Source organism: Bison bison, unplaced genomic scaffold (assembly GCF_000754665.1).
Source record: "Bison bison bison isolate TAMUID 2011002044 unplaced genomic scaffold, Bison_UMD1.0 scf7180017864340, whole genome shotgun sequence".
NCBI classification, from domain to species: Eukaryota; Metazoa; Chordata; class Mammalia; order Artiodactyla; family Bovidae; genus Bison; species Bison bison.
The window spans coordinates 2,887,035-2,895,792 of NW_011494912.1; positions in this window are offsets into that span (position 1 = coordinate 2,887,035).

Sequence of the window (8,758 nt, forward strand, 5' to 3'; positions counted from 1 at the left end):
TGAAATTAAAAGATGCTTACTCCTTGGAAGGAAAGTTATGTCCAACCTAGATAGCATATTCAAAAGCAGAGACATTACTTTGCCAACAAAGGTTTGTCTAGTCAAGGCTATGGTTTTTCCTGTGGTCATATATGGATGTGAGAGTTGGACTGTGAGGAAGGCTGAGCGCCAAAGAATTGATGCTTTTGAACTGTGGTGTTGGAGAAGACTCGAGAGTCCCTTGGACTGCAAGGAGCTCCAACCAGTCCATTCTGAAGGAGATCAGCCCTGGGATTTCTTTGGAAGGAATGATACTAAAGCTGAAACTCCAGTACTTTGGCCACCTCATGCGAAGAGTTGACTCATTGGAAAAGACTCTGATGCTGGGAGGGATTGGGGGCAAGAGGAGAATGGGACTACAGAGGATGAGATGGCTGGATGGCATCACTGATTCGATGAACATGAGTCTCAGTGAACTCCGGGAGTTGGTGATGGACAGGGAGGCCTGGCGTGCTGTGATTCATGGGGTCGAGAAGTGTCGGACACGACTGAGTGACTGATCTGATCAGATCTGATCTGAATGTTGCATTGTATATATGTACCACATCTTCTTTATCCATTCATCTGTCGATGGACATCTAGGTTGCTTCACATTCACTTTATAAAACAGCTTTATTGCTATGTAACTGACATAAAATAAAGTATATATATTTAAATATAAGATTTGATAAGGTTCAGTGCCCATAGAATCATGTCAACTCTATCACTCCCAAAAGTTTGCCTCTCTTCCTTTGCCTTCTAACCTCCCTACCCTCATCCTTCCCAAGGCAACTGTTTATCCACTTTCTGTCACTATAGATTAGCTTGCATTTTCTAGAGTTTTATATAAATGAAATGACACAGCATGTACTCTTGTTTTATGTCCTATCACTTACTCAGTATAAGAATTTTGAGATTCACCCATGATACTGCTGGTATCCCTTGTTCACCCTGTTTACTGCTAAGTAGTATTCCAATACAAGGATATACCAGCTCTGTTTACCCTTTCGCCTGTGAATGGACGTTTGGATAGTTACCACGGGTGACCTATTACAAACAGAGCGTCCAAGAACATTCACATGCAAGTCTTTGATAGGAAATATGCTGTTGTTTCTCTTGGGAATTTAGGAGTGGAATAGCAGGATCATATAGCAAGTATTTGTTTGGCCTTTAAAACAAACTGCCAAATTGTTTTCCAAAGTAGCTGTACCATTTTACATTCTTGTCTGTAGTGTTCTCAACATCCTCATCAGCACTTGATATAGTCAGTAATTGTTTTTATTTTAACCACTTAAAAAGGCATGCAGAGGTATCTTATCAGAGGTTTAACTTATAGTTCCCTAATGGCTAATGATATTTAACATGTTTTCCTATTCATGCATATTTTTGATCTGCATATGGTAATAATATGTATCACACTGGTTCCAAATAGGAAAAGGAGTACGTCAAGGCTGCATATTGTCACCCTGCTTATTTAACTTATATGCAGAGCACATCATGAGAAATGCTGGGCTGGAAGAAGCACAAGCTGGAATCAAGATTGCTGGGAGAAATATCAACAACCTTAGATATGCAGATGACACCACCCTTATGGCAGAAAGTGAAGAGGAACTAAAGAGCCTCTTGATGAAAGTGATACAGGAGAGTGAAAAAGTTGGCTTAAAGCTCAACATTCAGAAAACGAAGATCATGGCATCCGGTCCTATCAATTCATGCATGGTAAATAGATGGGGAAACAGTGAAAACAGTGAGAGACTTTATTTTTCTGGGTTCCAAAATCACTGCAGATGGTGATTGCAGCAATGAAATGAAAAGACGCTTACTCCTTGGAAGGAAAATTATGACCAACCTAGACAGCATATTAAAAAGCAGAGACATTACTTTGCCAACAAAGGTCCGTCTAGTCAAGGCTATGGTTTTTCCAGTGGTCATGTATGGATGTGAGAGTTGAACTATAAAGAAAGCTGAGCACCGAAGAATTGATGCTTTTGAACTGCATTGTTGGAGAAGACTCTTGAGAATCCCTTGGACTGCAAGGAGATCCAACCAGTCCATCCTAAAGCAGATCAGTCCTGGGTGTTCATTGGAAGGACTGATGTTGAAGCTGAAACTTTGGCCACCTGATGCGAAGAGCTAACTCATTTGAAAAGACCCTGATGCTGGGAAAGATTGAGGGAAGGAGGAGAAGAGGACGACAGAGGATGAGATGGTTGGATGGAATTACTGACTTGATGGACATGGGTTTGGGTGAACTCCGGGAATTGGTGATGGACAGGGAGGCCTGGCGTGCTGCGGTTCATGGGGTGGCAGAGTCAGAAACAACTGAGTGACTGAACTGAACTGAACTGATCTCCTAGTTTGTGATTTGTCTTTCATTCTTATTACAGTGCCATTGAAAAGCAAAAGATTTCAGTTTTTATGAAGTCAAATTGATCCTTTTTTTTTATTTTATAGATCATATTTTTAGTGTTGTATCTATGATATGGGTATACTGCTAAGTCACTTCAGTTGTGTCCGACTCTGTGCGACCCCATAGATGGCAGCCCACCAGGTTCCCCCGTCCCTGGGATTCTCCAGGCAAGAACACTGGAGTAGGTTGCTATTTCCTTCTCCAATGCATGAAAGTGAAAAGTGATAGTGAAGTCGCTCCATGGTATCTGACTCTTAGCAACCCCATGGACTGCAGCTTACCAGGCTCCTCCATCCATGGGATTTTCCAGGCAAGAGTACTGGAGTGGGGTGCCATTGCCTTCTCGATGATATAGGTATAAGATCAGCACAATTTTCCTTATGCTTTTTTTCTAGGTATTTTATAGCTTTGTATTTTACACGATACACCTCTCCACTTATCTATTTTTTTAATTCCCTTAGCAATATTTTGTAGCAGTCAATGTACTATGCCAGCACATTTTGTTGGACGGTCTCCTGAATATTTCATTTTTTGATACTATTTTCAATGGAATAATTTCAATTCCTGATTGTTCTAAAGAAATAGACTTGATTTTTCTATCTTGATCTTAGATCCTGAAACTTTGCACCTTTAAAGTCCAGTAGTGCTTTTGGGGTGTGTGTTTCATTGTATTTTCTATAGAGTATTATGCTGTCTGGTAATAAAGATAATGATAACTTCTTCCTTTTCGATCTGGATGCATTTGAATTCTCTTTTCTACCTGAATGCACAGATTACACAGATTGTCTACATACAATATTAAGTGATGATATATGATATTCTTAACTGTTCCTCATCTCACAGACAAAGCTCTCAGTCTTTTACCAGTAAATAAGGTGACAGCTTTATTTTAGTAGCTGCTCTTTATTTCATTGCAGAATTTCTTCTCTTATCCATAGAATGTGGAAATGTTTGTTTCTTCTCTTATCCATAGAATGTGGAAATGTTTGTTTACTTTCAGCATTCTATGGATAAAAATGTGAAATACAGGCTGGATGTTTAAAATAATTTTTCCGTATATTTAGATATTTAGATGGGTTATCTTTATTTTTTGTTTCTTCACTAATATGGTGAATTATATTGATTGCTTTACTAATGTTAAACCAAAATTGCTCTGCTGGGATCAACTTCACTTGGTCATAATATTTTATGATTTTATTTTAAATTTTAGTCTGCTAAAATATGATTTAGAATTTTTGCACTCCTGTTCATAAGGGATATTAGTATGTAGTCTTCTCTTTTGGTATGTCCTTGTCTGGTTTTGCAGTAAGTATATCGCTAGCCTCATGGACTCAATTGGGAAGGATTCTTTTTTCTTCGATTTTCTGGAAGAGTTTGTGTTGAATTAGTACTATATCTTTCCTGAATGTTTGCTACAGTTCACCAGCGCAGCAATGTAGGCCTGGAGTTTTCATTGTGGAAAGGTTTTAAACTACAAATTCAATTTTATTTAATAGATACAGAACTCTTCAAGTTATCTGTTTTATTCTTGAATGAGCTTTTGTAGAATATATCTTTTGAAGAATTTGCTCTTTTCACCTAAATTGTTGAAATTGTTGGCATATCCTTTTGCTGTCTATGGAATCCACAGTTATAGTTCTCTTTTATTTATGCCCTGGGTAATTTGTCTTTCTGTCTTTATTCTCCTTCCTTCTTCTCTCCCTCCCTCCTCTCTTCCCTCTCTCCATTCCTCCTTCCTTCCTCCTTACCTCCTACTCCTCCTTTCCTTCTTTCTCCTCATTCTTCTTTTTTCCCTCCTCCTTGTTCTTTTCTCTTTCTCTCTCTTTCTCCCTGATTAGCTTGCCCAGAGGTTTATCAATTACATTGATCTTGCAGAATGAGCTTTTGGTTCCATTGTCTTTCTGGTTTTTCTTTGTTTTTAATCTTACCAGTTTCCTCTTTGACTGTGTTACTTTCTTTCTTATACTCAATTTATGTTTAAGCATAAATGTTTAAAAGCATAATGTCTTCTTAATGAATTGACCCCATTTATCATTACAAAATGATCTTCTTTATCCATGGTATTTGGTCTGAAATCTACTTTGTAGATTAATGTAGGTATGGGAGCATCCTATTCATTAGTTCTAACAGAGTATATTATTTTTCATTTCTGTTTGTGTCTTTGTACTTAATGTGACTCCTTTGTAGGTAACTTATATTTGGATCTTGCCTATCACCCCAAACCTAATAATCTCTGTCTTTTTTTGTGATCCTTAGACCATTCACACTTAATGTGATAATTAATAATTGGTTTAAATCCATTATCTCACCATTTGTTTTCTATTTTTCCTCTGTTTTTTGTTTCCTTCTTCCTTGTTTTTCTTTTTCATTAACTCAATACTTTTTTAATGATTCCATATTTAGTCTTCTTTGTTACAAACATTCTTTTCAAGTATACACAGAACACAGCAACATATTCTGAGCCATAAAGCAAGTTTCAATAACTTTAAAAGGAGTCAAGTCATACAAAATATGTTTTTGATTTCTAATTATATTGGTATGTATTATTATAGTACCCTCTTATAGCATCAAAATCAGACCCTCATGGTCATTCAATGAACTTGACATCTATATGTATGGCAGATGCTTAGGGCCCCTTTGGTCTGGACATAGAAATGAAAAGCTGACAGAAAGTGGAGAGGATTAGGAAGGGTTACTGTAAGAAAACAGAGGATCTGGATTTCTTTGATCTTGGATTTCTTTGATCCTCTGAAACACTCATTCTGCAATGATTTTCTGCCAGTTAAGTATCAACTGATTCAAATAGCTTCCAGAGAAAATATAAAGGAAATTAGAATTATATGGAAAAGCCAAAGGAAACACTTTGGAAGTCTATAAAATCCCCATGGATCTGAAGAGGGTTATTGGGATTGCCCACCACAGCCTGGAAAACTAGAACTATTTCTGCATTCTGCCTAGCCTTTCAATGTAAATATTCCAGGATAAAGGATTAGAAAAAATGAGACAGGATTCAAAGTTTAAGCTTTTTTAAATCAATGGATGGATGAAGTGTTGTCTGGCCAGGAAATATAAGATCCAAAGTTATAGAATTGTCTGTGGAGTGACTGGTGAAATTAGGGGTGATTGATGACTGATTCAGAACTGGATTTATTTTGATATGACCTAGGGAGACAAGTCAAAGCTATGGTTTTTCCAGTAGTCATGTATGAATGTGAGAGTTGGACTATAAAGAAAGCTGAGTGCTGAAGAATTGATGCTTTTGAACTGTGGTGTTGGAGAAGATTCTTGAGAGCCCCTTGGACTGCAAGGAGATCCAACCAGTCAATCCTAAAGGAGATCAATCCTGAATATTCATCGGAAGCACTGATGCTGAAGCTGAAACTCCAATACTTTGGCCACCTGATGTGAAGAACTGACTCATTTGAAAAGACCCTGATGCTGGGAAAGATTGAAAGCAGGAGGAGAAGGGGACAACAGAGGATGAAATGGTTGGATGGCATCACTGACTCAATGAACATGAGTTTGAGTAAACTCTGGGAGTTGGTGATGGACAGGGAACCCTGGCATGCTGTAGTCCATGAGGTCACAAAGAGTCGGACACGACTGAGCAAGTGAACTGAACTGAACTGAAGGGAGACAAGTATAATGTAAAAATAGACAGTGTGATTCTGTGTATGCTTTTGCAACCAAACACAAATCTTTGCGGTAAGTCCACTTCCAGGGGAGGCAAATGTAATCTGTGAACACTTTTGGTTTTAGTGACTAGATTTCAGTCCAGTTCAGTTCAGTCGCTCAGTCATTTCTGACTCTTTGTTGACCCCATGGACTGCAGCACGCCTGGCCTCCCTGTCCATCACCAACTCCCGGAGTTTACTCAAACTCATGTCCATTGAGTCGGTGATGCCATCCAACCATCTCATCCTCTGTCGTCCCGTTCTGCTCCTGCCTTCAATCTTTCCCAGTATCAGGGTCTTTTCAAAAGACTAGATTTAGATTTGTTCATTTAGCAGAAGTTAGAAAATATGAATTTCTCTTCTGGAAAGTTGAAGATAGGATAAGTTGTAATAGCACACAAACCTTGGCTTAAAACAGCAACGTCCCCAGTAACACAATTTTTTTAGATAATTGTATTTGTTTATTGCTTTTGGGTTGTGTTGGGTCTTTGTTGCTGCGGGAGGTTTTCTCTAGTTGCCACACTTGGGCTTCTCATTGCAGTGGCTTCTCCTGCACTGGAGCACAGGCTCTAGAGCTCGAGGGCGTCAGTGGTTGTGACACATGGACTCCGAGGTTGCAGCTTCCAGGCTGTAGAACACAGGCTCAATAAATGTGGCACAGGGGGCTTAGTTGTTCCCTGCCATGTGGGATCTCCCTGGATCAGGGATTGAACTCAAGTCTCCTGGATTGGCAGGTGGTTTCTTTACCACTGAGACCCCAGGGAAAGCTCCCCACCCCCTGCCCCAGTAACAGTTACTAAGCACAAATGGCCTCCTACTCCTGCTGGTGCTCCCAGCTCCCCATCCCTACCTCAGGAGCTAGGAAACTTGACAACAGGAACCTCTCCACATTTTGTGCAGTTAGCAGCACAAGGACATTTCACACAAATGCTACCAGCTTCAGTTCAGTGGAGATGTAATCTCAGTATCTTTGGATTCTTTTCCATAGTTCATTACTTTCTAATCAGTTATGGCCCTTATCAAAAAGACCTCCTCTGAGACTCTCAGAGTAGAACAAATCCATAAATCAAACACAATGGAATTTCATGACTGTTTTCTTTGTGTTTTCCCCTTCTATCTGCATATCTCCATCGGCTTGGAAAAGAGATGCGATATGCAGCATCTAGGCTAGTGCAAACCACTTGCCTGGGAACATTTTCAGCTACTATTACGGAGAAGCATTGGGACCAGAGAACTAAGCCCCATCCAATGCAATCTGTTATCTCATTTATGCCCAGAGAGAACTTCTCATGGATATTTTATCAACAAGACCTTTGGCTACACTATAAATACAGGCATCAGAGGCCAATTACATAAACTAGATATAGAAGATACACAGGATTTCCGAATCTGATACAACCTGTCTCCTCTCATTAGCATCTCTATTTTTAGATAAAACCCATTGGCCTTCAAAAGCAAAAAAAAAAAAGTGTTTCCAACTAAATTAATTGTCTAAACACAAGTCCCTGGAGAAGGATTAAACTACTTAAGAGATAAACAACTCTTCAAGCTTTGAAAAAGTATTCCTTAAAGAAAAAAGGTCATGCTTATCATTGATGTCTTGTCTCTTCATCAAATTGGTCCCCTGAGGATTTTTATTAGACAGTGTTTTCTTGACCCAATTCCAATGACTCTAGGAATTTGAACAACAAAAAAATTAGTTATTTTGAAATATCCCATAATCCATAATGCCAGAATAATGCTTTTATTGAGTTCATTTGACATTACAGCTTCAAGTTTTACTAAGAAGATGGAAGGGATAGCTTTATTACTTATAAAATCCAGTATTTTCTTCAGAGCATCTAACAGTTGATTCTCAGTGCCATGGAGATGATAGATTTACTTTAGTATTGTTGCAGTTGTTGTTCAGTCACTAAGTCCTGTCCAACTCTGCAACCCTATGGACTGCAGCATGCCAGGATTTCCTGTCCTTCAATGTCTCCTGGAGTTTGTTCAAACTCATGTTCATTGAGTCAGTGATGTCAGCCAACCATCTTATCCTCTGTCTCCCTCTTCTCCTGCCCTCTGTCTTTCCCAGCATCAGGGTCTTTTCCAGTGAGTCAGGTCTTCGCATCAGGTGGCCAAAGTATTGGAGCTTCAGCTTCAGCATCAGTCCTTCCAATGACTATTCAGGGATGATTTTTAGTATTTAGTGATGACAAACATTTAGTTCCCCCAAGGATAGATTTATATCAAACTTCCTTGTGGAAAGTGAAAAGTATATAACCAGCATGTTTTCTTTTTTGCTCTGGTCACAAATGATTTGACAGCCAATTTTACAGCTTAACTTTATGTTTAAATATCCACTCTAGGAATTTCCTATGCATTGTAAAGTTTCCGAAAGCACTCAGTTCAATTCAGTTGCTTAGTCATGTCTGACTCTTTGCGACCCCATGGACTGCAGCATGCCAGACCTCCCTGTCCATCGCCAACTCCCAGAGTTTACTCAAACTCATGTTCATTGAGTCAGTGATGCCATCCAACCATCTCATCCTCTGTTGTCCCCTCCTCCTCCTGCCTTCAATCTTTCCCAGCATCAGGATCTTTTCAAATGAATCAGTTCTTTGCATCAGGTGGCCAAAGTATTGGAGTTTCAGCTTCAGCATCAGTCCTTCTA